We start from the raw sequence: 14912 nt of genomic DNA, 5'->3' as shown, positions 1-14912 counted from the left end.
TCATTCAAGGTTTCTCTCTGGTACCTATTCAGTCTCTGACAGAAAGGCAACTCTGTCTTTGGCTCCTAGCTTCATGAAAATCCAGACGCACCCCCAGTAATGAGATTCATTACTTCCAATGGCTTATCCATTCATTCACATTAATTAACTTATGAATAGGGATCTTAGAGATACATTGGATTACATCCCTCTATTTGCACAGGTATAAAGCTGGGCTTGTTTTCTGTCAAGAGACTCCATTCTAAGGCCTGGTCTACACTAGGCTTTTATGTCGAATTTAGCGCCGTTATATCGAATTAACCCTGCACCCGTCCACACCAGGAAGCCATTTAGTTCGACATAGAGCTCTCTTTAAATCGATTTCTGTAATCCTCCCCAATGAGAGGAGTAGCGCTAAATTCGACATGGCCGTATCGAATTAGGCTAGGTGTGGATGGAAATCGACGCTAATAGCTCCGGGAGCTATCCCACAGTGCACCACTCTGTTGACGCTCTGGACAGCAGTCCGAGCTCGGATGCTCTGACCAGCCACACCCCGGGAAAATTTGAATTCCTTTTCCTGTCTGGGCAGTTTGAAGCGCAGTTTCTGTTTGGACACCGTGGCGAGCTCAGCAGCAGTGGCAGCAGTGGCAACGATGCAGAGCTCTCCAGCAGAGATGGCCGTGCAATCCAATAGAAAGAGGGCCCCAGCATGGACGGATCGGGAAGTCTTGGATCTCATCGCTGTGTGGGGAGATGAGTCCGTGCTTGCCGAGCTGCGCTCCAAAAGACGGAATGCAAAGACCTATGAGAAGATCTCTAAAGCCATGGCAGAGAGAGGCTACAGCCGGGATGCAACGCAGTGCCGCGTGAAAATCAAGGAGCTGAGACAAGGCTACCAGAAGACCAAAGAGGCAAACGGACGCTCTGGATCCCAGCCCCACACATCCCGTTTCTACGAGGCACTGCATTCCATCCTAGGTGCGGCCGCCACCACTACCCCACCCCTGACCGTGGACTCTGAGGATGGGATATTGTCCGCGGCCGGTTCCTCCGACATGTTAGCGGACGGGGAAGATGAAGAAGGAGATGAGGAGGACGAGGCAGTCGACAGCGCTGGCACCGCTGATTTCCCCGACAGCCAGGAGCTCTTCATCACCCTGACAGAGATCCCCTACCAACCGTCCCCCGCCGTTACCCCAGACACAGATTCAGGGGAAGGATCAAGCAGTAAGTGTTTTAAATATCTAAACATTTATTTACAACATAACTGGCATATTTAAAATATTAACAGTAGCTAAAGTGCTTTCAAACATGTAAACATTTATTTACAACAAAACAGGAAGATTTAAAATATTAACAGTGGGTAAAGTGCTTCAAAACATGTAAACAGGAAAGTCAAACAAAAGGGGAATCTGTGCAAAGTGTATCATGATTAGTCTGTCTTTGGGCGCCTCAATATGTAGTCCGAACCATTTTCAAAAAATTTCACAATGTCCGCTTCATGATTATAGTGCCCAAAACCCTGCAGTCATTTGTCCCTCCAAGGGCACCTAAGCCAAGAACTGGTCAATGTAACCGGGGATAGAGGCGAGATCCTCCGCGGAGAACTCCTCATACGCCTCCTGCAGGTGTTTTTCCAGCCTCATGAGCAGGTTCCTGGGCAGGGAGAGCTTATTAGGCCCCCCGTGGTAGGACACGTTTCCCTGCCACAACGCCAGCAGGTACTCCGGGATCATGGCCTTGCAGAGCATTGCAGCAAATGGCCCCGGTTTCTGCAGGCTGTCCCGGAGCATCTTCTCCTTCTGGCTCTCCGAGACCTTCAGGAGGGTGATGTCTGGCATGACTCCCTGCTGTGAATTAGGTAGGGGAAAGTTAGTATTGGGACTGCTTGCCCGTCCCTTTACAGAACTGCAACCGCCGGTTTACAGCCACGCGGTTTACAGCCGCGAGGGGGTGGGACAGGGCCAGAGTTCATGCTTGCAGGATTGCTGCCAGCAGAGACTCGCATTGCTTTCTATGTGAAAGGAGGCCAGTGCCACTCTTAAAGTTTTAAGCGGCCACAAGTCTACGGCTTACCATGTTTGCCAGCTAGACAAAGTCCGGTGTTCAGCCCTGCTCCTCAGCTCGCCACAGCAAGACCGCAGGCACTGTAGGCGAGGCCCGAAAATTCGACCTTGTCCTCAGTGCGCGTGTGATAGGTGCTCTGCATGGTCTTGTTCACAGAGAAAGACTATGTTCTCTGTTCACAGATACATTGCTCTGTCTCAGGAATTCACTCCCTTTTTCCAATTCCCACAGCCACATCTGCCCAGAGGCTAGCGCACATTAGGAGGAGGAAGAAGAGGACACGGGAAGACATGTTTGCTGAACTAATGGGATGCTCCCGAGCACAGGCAGCCCAGCAGACACAGTGGAGGGAGAACTTGTCCCAAATGCACCGGGCAAACATTGAACGGGAGGAGAGGTGGCGACAGGAGGACAGGCAGGCTACTCAAACGCTGCTTGGACTAATGAGGGAGCAAACGGACACGCTCCGCCGCCTTGTGGATGTTCTGCAGGACCGGAGGCAGGAGGAGAGAGCCCCGCTGCAGTCTCTCTGTAACTGCCCTGCCCCGCCACCAAGTCCCATACCCCCCTCACCCAAAGTCCAAACACGGAGGGGTGGAAGGGGCCGTGAAAAATTTCACTCCACCCCTGCGGACTGCTCTACCACTAGAAGGCTCTCATTCCCCAAAATTTGAAAAGTCCTTTCCTACCCGCCTCACACAAGACCCCGTCCAAGTTTCACGCCCCCGTTCCATGTGCGGTTGTTAATAAAGAATACGTTTCTGTTCATTTCTGTTTCCATCCTCTTCTTTTGGAGGGGAGTCTGTCTGAAGGGGGGGGAAGGGGCTTGGTCATTGGACAGGACAGTCACCTTTAGCAGGGGGCAGGTGCAGCAGCAGGGCACATATACAGTGCAGTGACTAGTTATCCTGGTCAGTCTGGGAGGTGGTTTTCATGTTTTGTGTGGTGGGGGGGGTGGTGTTGCTCTGTGACTTGGTGGCGGGGGAGGGCAGTTACAGATCTTATGCAGCGGTCCTTACCCTGCATTACAGAGCCGCGCAGCAGGGGATCTGTAACCCTCCTCCCCCTGCAAGACAGTCACATAGCCGACACATACACGCAGTCCCGGCCAGGAGGGCTGGCAGGCTCCGTTGAAACAACCAGTCCACCACCGCGGAGCCTGTCATTCCTGGAGTTTAGAAGCATCATTTGCATCACAACCCTAAACCCGCCCCCCGCCACAGTCTGCGTCCCAGGTTTAAAACATTCCCGCGAAAACAGTAATAAAGACAACGGTGTCCATTAACAAAACAGAACAGATTTTATTTTTTGGGAAGGGGGTGAAGGGGGTATGTAATTGGAGAGGATAGTCGACGGCAACTGGGTAAAGAAACGGGGGCAAGTTCTGCTTCTGTGTCCACAAACTTAAAAGTCACTGGGTACCCTGCTCAGCCTTGAAACTGGCTTTCAAAGCCTCCCGGATGCACAGCGCGTCCCGCTGGGCTCTTCTAATCGCCCGGCTGTCTGGCTGGGCGTAATCAGCAGCCAGGCTATTTGCCTCAACCTCCCACCCCGCCATAAAGGTCTCCCCCTTGCTCTCACACAGATTGTGGAGCACACAGCAAGCTGCAATAACGATGGGGATATTGGTTTCGCTGAGATCACAGCGAGTGAGTAAGCTTCTCCATCTCCCCTTGAGACGGCCAAAAGCACACTCCACCACCATTCTGCACTTGCTCAGCCGGTAGTTGAACAGTTCTTTTTCTGTGTCCAGGGTGCCAGTATAGGGCTTCATGAGCCAGGGCATTAGCGGGTAGGCTGGGTCCCCGAGGATCACTGTAGGCATCTCCACATCCCCAACAGTTATCTTGTGGTCCGGGAAGTAAATACCTTCCTGCAGCCGTCTAAACAGACCAGAGTTCCTGAACACGCGAGCGTCATGAACCTTGCCCGGCCATCCGACGTAGATGTTTGTAAACCGTCCCCGATGGTCCACCAGTGCTTGCAGCACCATTGAAAAGTAGCCCTTTCTATTGATGTACTGGCTGGCCTGGTGGCCCGGTCCCAGGATAGGGATGTGAGTCCCATCTATAGCCCCACCGCAGTTTGGGAATCCCATCGCAGCGAAGCCATCTATGATGGCCTGCGCGTTTCCCAGGGTCACTACCTTTGACAGCAGTACCTTGACGATTGCCTTGGCTACTTGCATGACAACAACCCCCACGGTAGATTTGCCCACGCCAAAGTGGTTCGCGACTGACCGGTAGCTGTCCGGCGTTGCAAGCTTCCAGAGGGCTATGGCCACTCGCTTCTGGACAGTCAGGGCTGCTCGCATGCGGGTGTCCTTGCGCTTCAGGGCAGGGGACAGCAAGTCACAAAGTTCCAGGAAAGTCCCCTTCCGCATGCGAAAGTTTCGCAGCCACTGGGATTCATCCCAGACCTGAAGCACTATGCGGTCCCACCAGTCCGTGCTTGTTTCCCGGGCCCAGAATCGCCGTTCAACAAAATCCACATGCCCCATTGCCACCGTGATGTCCTGGGCGCTGGGGCTCGTGGTTTCTGACAGCTCTGTGCTACTCTCCGACTTCCGGCCCTCACGGCGGTGCCGTAGCCTCCTCGCCTGATTTCTCTGCATCTGCCTCAGGGAAAGGTGTATGATAAGGTGCGAGGTGTTGAGAACGGCCACAACTGCAGCGATGGTCGCAGCGGGATCCATGATCGCAGTGCTGTGGCGTCCGCGCTGTCACTGATCAAAAAGTGCGCGAACTGATTTCCCGCCGGCGCTTTCAGGGAGGGAGGCAGGGCGGTAGTGACTGACGGATGACGACAGTTACCCAAAAGCACCCTCGCCACATTTTTTTACCCAGAAGGCATTGGGGGCTCGACCCAGAATTCCAATGGGCAGCGGGGACTGCGGGAACTGTGGGATAGCTGCCCACAGTGCACTGCTTCCAATGTCGACGCTTTCCCCGGTAGTGTGGACTGACAAAGTCGAATTACTGTCCTTAGTGTGGACACACACGTTCGACTTTCTAATATCGATTGCACATATTCGATTTAACTAAAATCGAACTACTCTCGTAGTGTAGACATACCCTAAGAGAAATGTATATTTTATTTAATGTGCTATATTATTTTCTGACTTGCAGATTTATATGTCTCCCTTTAATTTGAGATGGATGAACTTGGGGACTAAATACCTCCCTCCCCACACTCCACGGTGGGGTGGGCTCACCTTCCAAATAAGGGTTGGTTGGGGCCCACTGCTGGACTTGCAGAACTTACAGTATCTACAAAAACAATGAGGAAATTTGTTAGTCTCTAAGGTGCCACAAGGACGCCTTGTTATTTTTGCTGATACAGACTAACACGGCTACCACTCTGAAACCGGTTACAGTATCTAGTATTTGACCTACAGGAAGACCTTTTCAGCAAACGGGGCGCTGGAACAATTTGTATAGTGGGGGTGGTGAAAGCCATTGACCCAAACTGTAAATCCTGTATATGATGGAAACCACTTCAACCACTACTACACCCCCAGCACCCTTGGTCCCAGCACCCCAATCAGTGCAATCATCAGGCAGCCAGCCCACTTCCTTTCAGTAGCTTAAACAGAGCTCTGAATGGTAGCCTTAGCTTAGCTGTGAGAAAAACTTCCATTCACCAGAGGTTACAAATCCTGGCCTTTCAGGGAGCTGATAACAAAGGAATATGTGAGCACTCTGTCTTTAATAGAAGCTCAGTGTCAGCACCAGGAAGGGATGTAGAAGGGGAGATAAGGGCTTGATTTGTCTTTAATAGAGGTGCATATGTTCCAGGGGAGGGGAGATGTTAACTTCTCTGATAAGGCAGCTTTATGCTTTTGAGGGGAGAAAGATGTATGTTCAAAGTCACCACCCTTTGGTTCTTTACAGCCTTGCTTCCCTGCATGAGAGACCAGTGACAAATCCTCCCTGAATTCATCCTTCCATCTTTTGTAATAGCCAGATGGCACCAATAAGGTCTCAGATATAATTTCACCCCTCACCCTGTTATCCTGTGATTTAGGGTGTCTTGTGGCAGAGAATGAAAGCCTGTTTCCTATGTATCTATACAATCTGAGGAGCAGGCAGACGAGGTTCGCAAAGCTTGTGGCTGCGTGCTCCACAGATCTGAAAATGTTAAGACAATCTCGACTTTTATTTTAAATAAAAAGCATGTTCCCAGCCCTTTCTGTTGCGGAGATAGCCCTGAAAATTTGCACTGATCACCAGGGTTGAAAGTCTCTCATGGTGCTTTCTTAATCTGGGTTGAGATTTTCAAAGCCGGCTAAAGGATTTGGCCACACTGCTTCTATTCATTTCAAGGGCTCACCATAGATCTTCCCAGGGCTGGCATTTGGGGTCCACGAACACGTCAGTGGATTTCTCACTTTTGGGGGAGATCCTAGATCAGTGTGCATCTGGTCAAGGAGGGTTACCAGCCAGCACAGTGCTACCAGCTCTCTCCTGGACACGAGTCAGTTGTGCCAGCTCCTCTACTGAACAGCCAGTGTGGCCTCTCGATACTAGGAGGTACAGCTCAATAACACGACTGGTAGAATAACGTGACTGGTGGATGAAGCATAATACTGAGAGTAAGGGACTATCGCATTCTTACCCCAGGCCTAACACTGATTCCCTCTGGGTGGCCTTGGTGATGTCACTAAGGAACATATTAGATCAGAGCACTAATCCATTTAGTCCTGCCCCCATCTGAAGATGTTTCAGACGACGGTCACACTTCTTTTTAAGAACCATGTCAAGGCTGTATCCCCACTTTGAACTTTAAGGTACAACTGTGGGGGCCTGCATGAAGACTTCTAAGCTTAACTAGCAGCTTAGATCTGGTCCGCTGCCACCATTCCCAAAGCTAATTCCCTTCCCTGGGAAGCCTTGAGAAACCTTTCACCAATTCCCTGGTGAATACAGATCCAAACCCCTTGGATCTTAAAACAAGGAGAAATTAACCATCCCCCACCAACTCCTGGTGAATACAGATCCAAACCCCTTGGATCCAAAAACAAGGAAAAATCAATCAGGTCACACTGTAACTCTGTGGCAGAAGTAGGAACAGAACCTAGAAGTCCTGATTCCCATTCCTTTGCTCTAAGCAGTAGAGGAGACCTCCCACAACAGCTATGTTCCACTGGGACCATGCAATTGTCAACCTATATGAGGATGCTCATGAGCACAGGAGACAGAGCGTTCACAGGCGCTGGACTTAGATTGTGGAATGCACTCCCAGAGATAGGAATGGTCATAGGACTGATGTGCAAAACTCTTCAAATTCGCTTTTCCTCAAAAAGGTCTTCACACATAAAGGCATGTGCACATATGCATACCACCCATAGAGTTATTTGTCCTACAGGCTAGGAAGGAAGGTAGGAAGGAAGAAAGAGATTATTATTATTTCTATTTTTAAATAATTGGGAGGCATTCATATTTTTTGTCAGCAAGGGGCATATAAGTACCACTTCTGACCTTCACCAGACCCTGCCAGAACAACAGATGCAAAACCTGCAGACATATCTCCACTGCTACAACGATCAACAACGTTCCCCCAGAATTCACCTTTCAAGATCCATGAGTCCTACACATGCCTATCACAGCAAGTGGCGAACCTCATCCAGTGCATTGAATGTCTCAATAAAAACTATGTGGGTGAAACCAGACTCACTACTCTCTTGAATGAACTCGTGCAGAAAAAGGATAACAGACAAGAACATCTTATCGCCTTTGGGTGAACACTTTTCACAAAGCATTTGCTCTCTATCTGACCTCATCCTCTAAGGAAACCTGCACAACACTTTCAAAAAGACAAGCCTGGGAGCTTAAATTCGTAACTCTGATAGACACCAAAAATCATGGACTGTGTAGGGATATTAAAGAAGGTACTAACAGTGATTCCCCCAAGTGACAGTGACCCCCCCATAATTTGTCCCCCACACTTTAAAATCCAACAGTTTCACCAAGTACAAAAATCTCTTGGATCTTCTGTTAAAACTTGTAAGCTACTGTCTGTAGAAACGATTGATTGTATCTGTCCTGTGAAAAATACTTTATTGCTATGTAAAACTTACAAACAAGTTAATTGACTTTGTTCTTGAAGTAATTGATACAAATGTAAACAAATGCTATAAGCCGTTAAGTGACTCACTTTATTGTAACAGCAACAGCTCCTAGGAACAGACCCCCACACTCTGTGATTAAAGGGCCGGGAATCTCAAATGAATTAGCACACACCCCAAAAGTGGTGGAAACAGTAAATTAAAATGTGGTTAAAATATGGAATGTATGATGATAAATGCTTGATGTACATGAATGGTTAGGGAGGTGCCAGCCTAAAAAGGGAGTATCCATCGGCTGAAGAATGTGTCAAGTGGACCACCAGACAATCCCCGGAGGGTAAACTGGGATCCACCCCATCACCTGGAAGGATGAGAAACACAAACTGTGGACAGTGTGGAGCCACCAGGAATGTGCCACTTTGGACAGTGTGGAGCCACCAGGAATGTGCCATCTGCTGATTGAGTCAGCAACAGCAGGATGAAACAGTTCCCATAGACTAACATAGAAATTAATTCCTATAAGAATGGACTCTAAAGACTGAGGACTTTGAGTCTCTGGTTCTGCTGCCAACCTCCAGGAGCATCAGGTGCACCTGACACGGACTCGGCTCCATCCTCATGACCAAGATACCTGGCCAGTAACTTGGCATGAGCAACTTCTAGGCTGGTAACTATAACACCTATACAGAACTTGAATAAATGATTGTGTGAATGAATATATATATATGTATGTGTGTGTGTGCGTGTGTATAAGAAATAAGTAGTGATAGGAATAAGTAGTCAAACAACGTTGTTTACTTTTATCTTTTGCTTTATCATTATATTTACAATAAATGTGGCATCTTTGCCTTATTCCTCTTAATAAGATCCTGCTGGTTTTTATTCTATTGGTATAACATTTTGGTGGAGAATTGCAAAAGGGGGAATATTGGTAAAGAAGCCTCAGGTATTGTAAACATTGGTGTGCACACAGCCGGCTCTACAGAAAGCGGTTCTATTTTTGGTTAACCAAAGCCTACTGACCTCCGGAGGGTAGAGGCTTCATAAAAGAGCTCATAGAAACTTTAAGCTACAATTAATCTTATCCAAAGTGTTCACTGAGAAATCAGGGGTAACAAGAGCCTATACGGCAAGGTAAAGCTGCTCACTGAATGAGATCAGGGGTAGCAGGATAAGATAATTTAGGCTGTGTCACTCGCTGCAAGGGTTCAGGGGTAACAAAGAAAACTATACATATGTTAAAAATGTTTAAGAAAAGACAAGGGAGAACAGTCTCAGAGGGAGGAATGGAGTTTAAAGGAGCTCCAACCTCACCTTTTGTAAAAGAAATAACACCCTTTAAACAAATCCTTCAGAAATATGGGCACAGTCCATTATATTTACAATAAATGTGGCATCTTTGCCTTATCCCTCTTAATAAGATCCTGCTGGTTTTTATTCTATTGGTATAACAACTGAACAGAGATGAATCTGAAGAAGTGGGTTTTTTACCCATGAAAGCTTATGCCCAAATAAATCTGGTAGTCTTTAAGTTGTTGTTTTTATTGGATTTATGGTTTATGACAACAATCTTTAACCTCCTAACCTCCCTTTTTGTCTTATGACTACAGAGGTGTTTACGGGCCACTCTGCCTGAAATGGTCCCTTACAATATGTGCCAAATACTTATGGTAAACAAGTTGTTCCATCTTGCATTTAGCTGTGACGCTCAGAGTACTTTTCCCAAACCTGAAGAAGAGCTCTGTGTGGCTCAAAAGCTTGTCTCTTTCACCCACAGAAGTTGGTTCAATCAGGGCCACCCAGAGGATTCAGGGGGCCTGGGGTCTTCGGCGGTGGGGGACCCCCGCCACCGAATTGCCGCCGAAGACTCACAGTGGAAGAAGCTCCGGGGGCCCGGGCCCTGCGAGAGTTTTCCGGGGCCCCCGGAGCGAGTGAAGGACCCCGCTCCAGGGGCCCCGAAAAACTCTCGTGGGGGCCCCTATGGGGCCCGGGGCAAATTGCCCCCCCCCCGGGCGGCCTTGGGTTCAATTAAAGATATTACCGCACCCATTTTGTTTCTCTAATATAAGCACCTAGATAGAAGCAATAGCCACCCCCCCCCCACTGCATGTGACAAAGGCAAATAGAGGTTAGTGTAAAGGAATACAGGGAGAGCACTGGACCCAGTTTTTACAGCTTAACAACAAGAGTTTTAAAAAAAGAAGAGCCTCATCCAGATCATTTAGTTTGGGGGTAGTGAATTTAGGCTGCTAGGTAAGAGATTAAAGCCAGGACCTCCATGGTAGCATTCTCTGAAATGCTTCCAGTTTCACATGCAGGGCCAGGAAGACAGGCAGAACTGCAGAGTCTTAATGTATGGATGAGCCAATGGTGTAGAGAGGAGGGAGTTAGGTTTATTAGGGACTGGGGAACCTTTTGGGAAAGGAGGAGCCTGTGCAGGAAGGATGGGCTCCACCTAAATCAAAATGGAACCAGATTTCTGGCATGTAAAATTTAAAAGGTTGTAGAAGATTTTTTACACTAAGGGCTGGGGAAAAGCTGACAGATGAACATGGTTCAGGTGGAGACAACTCTCAGGAAAGGATTTATTAAAGGGGGAACTCTATAACCTAGTAAACAAAATAGGAAAGAAGTTGGTAAAGTACATATAGAGGCTAGTGAGGAACAGTCAAACGTATAAGAGTCTCATTTAAATATAACACTTGAAGGCAAGCAACTGAATATTGACCAAATGTGCAAGTGCTTATATAGAAATATTAGAGGTCTAAATATTAAGATAGGTGAACTAGAGTGGCTGGCATTTAATTAGGATATTGATATAACAGGCATTGTAGAAACTTGGTGGAATGAGAATAATCAGTGGGATATGGTAATATCAGGGTATAAAATATACAGAAATGACAGAGCAGGTCGTGGAGATGGGGGACTGGCACTATATGTGAAAGAAAGCAGAGTCAAACAAAGTAAAAATCTTATATGAATCCAACTGTATCACAGAATCTCTATGGATGGAAATTCCAGGCTTGAACAATAAGAGTATTGCAGTAGGAACATTGCAGCTCCCATCGGCTGGGAACAGCGAACCGCGGCCACTGGGAGTGCGGGGGGCCATGCCTGCAGATGGTCAACATAAACAAAATGTCTCGCGGTCCGCCAGTGGATTACCCTGATGGGCCACATGCCAAAGGTTGCCGACCCTGCCTTATGGCTTAGGCTTCCCCTGCATGAAACCTCAAACAGATCTGAGATGACAGGATCAGGACACAAGGGTCTTTTATAGAGTTTTCTAGCAGCCACCTGACCATATAGTCCTGGGTGAACAATAGGCTTTTGATGTAAACTTCTGTTTCCTAAACCTCACCGGTAATTAACTACATGGATTAACATAAGATAATTTATCCATTAAGCACTTTATCACAAACTTTAAAGAGACATAGAGACAATGACATTATTGCACCAAGATTCATCTAAATGTTAATATTCCCTTTTGATCTATGAATCAATAGCTATAGTGAAAGACAGGAACTGTTTGTTTACATGGCTAGCATCTATAAGTAAACGCATACAATTAGTATCGCTTCTAACTTCTAACAACATAGGTTTGCATTTCAAAGTTCTAGCTTATTTACCATGAAATGGCCATAATTACCATTCGCATATCTTTCTAACATGACTTTAAAGGTTGGCTCTGGGTTATTTAGCCTGCAAGCTGCTTAACCCTTTCTAGCCATACTTCACACTTTGTACAAGATTCGTTGCAATTATATAACAGTGGTAGCAACAATGATTTGCATGATTATATTTTAATTAGATAATGTCACAGGACTTATCCCTGTTCAGTCTCTGACAGGGCCTGCTGGCATAAGCGACCAGCTGCTCCTGCAAAAGAGCTATACCCAGTACTTTCTCCAATGCATCGCACTGGAGGACCAGTGACTCTCCTGACTGGCAGTATTTGAGGACATGGAAATCCATTATCATTTGTTTCAGCGGATCAAATGCTTACTGTTGGGGACCTGCCCAGTGCCACTCAACATCCTGTCTTGTGAGCTGACATATGGGTTCTGCTACCTCCGCCAGGTGTGGACAGAACTTGGAAAGAAAATGTATCATTACTAAGAAGTGCCATAACCCTTTCACATCCACTGAAGCTGGCATGTCTCTGTCTGCCTTGATCTTGTTGGGATCTGCTTTCAGTCCATTGCTGGGAACAGATGTCCAATGTATGTCACCTCATGCTATTTGAGTCAAATTTTTTCTAGGCTGAGTTTTATGTTCTTGTCCCTGAATTGCTGTAGAAAGACTTGTCATTTTCCATCATGGTCTCGTTCAGCTTCTGTATCATTGCTCACTTCACCACAATGAGGATATCACCTGCCACTATTTTCACCCCAGGCAGTCCTTCTAGTGCTTGGATGAGTCTTCTCTGGAACACCTTTGGGGCTGGGCTTATGCCCATTGTCATGTGCAGCCATCTGTAGCAACCATATGGTGTTGCAAAGGCTGTCAGCATACTGGACTCTTTCTCTAGGTGTATGTGCCAAAACCTGTTCCTCGCACCACAGTGATTCTGTTACAAAGTCTCTGGCATTGGAAAGTTCTGGCAAGAGGTCATCAACTGTGGGCAGTGGATAGTGGCATCTTTCCAGTGCCTGGTTTTGTGGCTTTGGGTCTATGCGGAGGCATAATATGCCTCATTGAGTCTTTACCACCACCATGCTGCTTACCCAGGCTGTCCTGGCCTCTACAGGTGCTATGATACTCCCAATCTGCAGGCTTTTGAGCTCCACGTGTGCAAGATTACAAGAATTGTCCTTTGTGGTAAGCACACAGTGGGGTCTACTTTCAATCACAGCTTTCCTTCGAGGCACCCATGACCTTTGAAAACATTCTCAAACACTTTTAAAATTGTTACCATTATCCATGGGACTCCTCCTTTTGCTTCTTGCACTTCAGCCATACAATTCTGATGCTGCGTCCTGATTAGATCCATGGCTTGCATGGCTCTATTCCCCAAGAGGGGTCTGCAGTGCCAACCATCTGCCACCACAAACTTCAGTTGGTACTGTCGGTTATTTTTCAAGTTAGTTAGTGTGAGGTCACATTTTCCTGTGCTGTCATTAGATATCAGTAGATTATGCCTGCTCTTTGTAATGGATGTGTGCAAGCCCAATTCACCCCAAGGAATCACACTGCAGGAGGTCCTGCTATCCAGCTGAAATTGCACAGAGTGTTTCCCCGTTAACATTGCTGTATCCATGGAGGTTGGTTTTGTGCCTTTTTGCTTTCCTGTCCTGACAGCCTGCTCTCAGACAAGGAGAAAGTCAGGATCTCATCACCACTGGCTGAGGTGCCCTCCCCCTCTTGGACAAGTCTGATTGAATCTTTCTGGGACCTTCCTCTACTCTTGCACACATGGCTAAAATGGTTCAACTTACCACATTCTTTGCAGAGCTGTCCTAGTGCGGGGCACTTCTCCTTTACCCGCTCATGCTGCCTCCCAGAGTAAATGCATCTCACTGTGAGTATGGAACACTGGCCACCTGCTCTCCTTTGCTGTTGTCTCCTGCATGTACTTCTGGGGGTGTTGTGCCTCCTAGAGCTTTCATCCTTTCTGATGTGGCTTCCATTGCACTCTCCCCATCTAAGCATCTGTCTAAGGTGAGATTACCTTTCTGGAGCAGTGGCTCCCACAAGTGATGATCCCAAGTGCCACAGACTATCCTGTCCAGATTTAGGGAGTCTGTCAAATCCCCCAAACCACACGTAGCAGCCAGTGTGCATAAGGCTGTAACACAGGGATCTATCTCCTCCCCTTCAGAGTGGGCTCTAGTGAAAAATCTGTTTTAGTCCACAGTTTCATTCCGCTTTGGGGAGCAATATGTCCCAAGGCTCCTAGGGCTGCTGGGAGGCTTGAGGCAATGGTGAGCTCCAGAGTGCTGCAGACCTCTCTGCCTTGTTCCTCAATAAGGTAAAACAATAGTTTTTCTTTCCTGCTGTTGTTGCTCTCCTGCATGGCCAGATCTGGGAAGAGCTTGAGCTCCTCCTTGCACTGGGTCCATTGCTGGGGTGTGTTTGTGTCTGCAAAATCCAGACCTCTAGAGGACTTCAGACTGAATTCCATGGCTCACACTTCCAGCTGCTGCACTTCAGAGAACTCACCGGTCAGATGCTACCACCATATTTCACTTGCAAACAGTGAAGCTGAGCACGGGTTAAGTTGAACAAAAGTGGAACTTTATTAAACACATGCTCTGTCCATGTGTCTGCACTGCTTCCAGCCTAACTCCCTGTGTTTCCTGTTTTTCTCTTGTCCTGTACCCTCCAGGGAACATGGCTCCCCTGACTCCAGTTCCCTGGATCATGATACAAAGGGAACATTAGAAGATTTCAAACAGATGGTGACTTACAATCGACATTAGGGAACCGTGATACCATTTGCCTCAGGGACATTTGTCCTAACCACTCCTTAGAGTCAGTCCTACAGAAGGAACAGAAAACACCTAAACTAAACCAGGCATGACACTGGCTCTGTGTTTCTTGAAGACACCTAGAATCCTGCTGACAGAGGTAACACACACCCACTGCCAGTGAAAAATATCAGGGTCTGTAGATACAGGCTCCAGGTGGCTGAATAGGTCACTGTAGGAGAACCTGTTTTAAGGATAAAAAGTGGCTGTGTGATGAGAAAAATATCAAGATTCAAAGATGTCTGTTACTGGAAGACACCCAATCAGAGGCAGAGTAATCCTCTCATCTGACAGCTCTTCTACCCTGAGCTCCATTCTTGACCTCA

The sequence above is a fragment of the Terrapene carolina genome, unplaced genomic scaffold (assembly GCF_002925995.2).
Source record: "Terrapene carolina triunguis isolate 2854851 unplaced genomic scaffold, T_m_triunguis-2.0 Scaffold96, whole genome shotgun sequence".
In the NCBI taxonomy this organism is placed as follows: domain Eukaryota; kingdom Metazoa; phylum Chordata; order Testudines; family Emydidae; genus Terrapene; species Terrapene triunguis.
The sequence above is the reverse complement of the archived record's forward strand: the minus strand, read 5'-3'. Positions refer to the sequence as shown.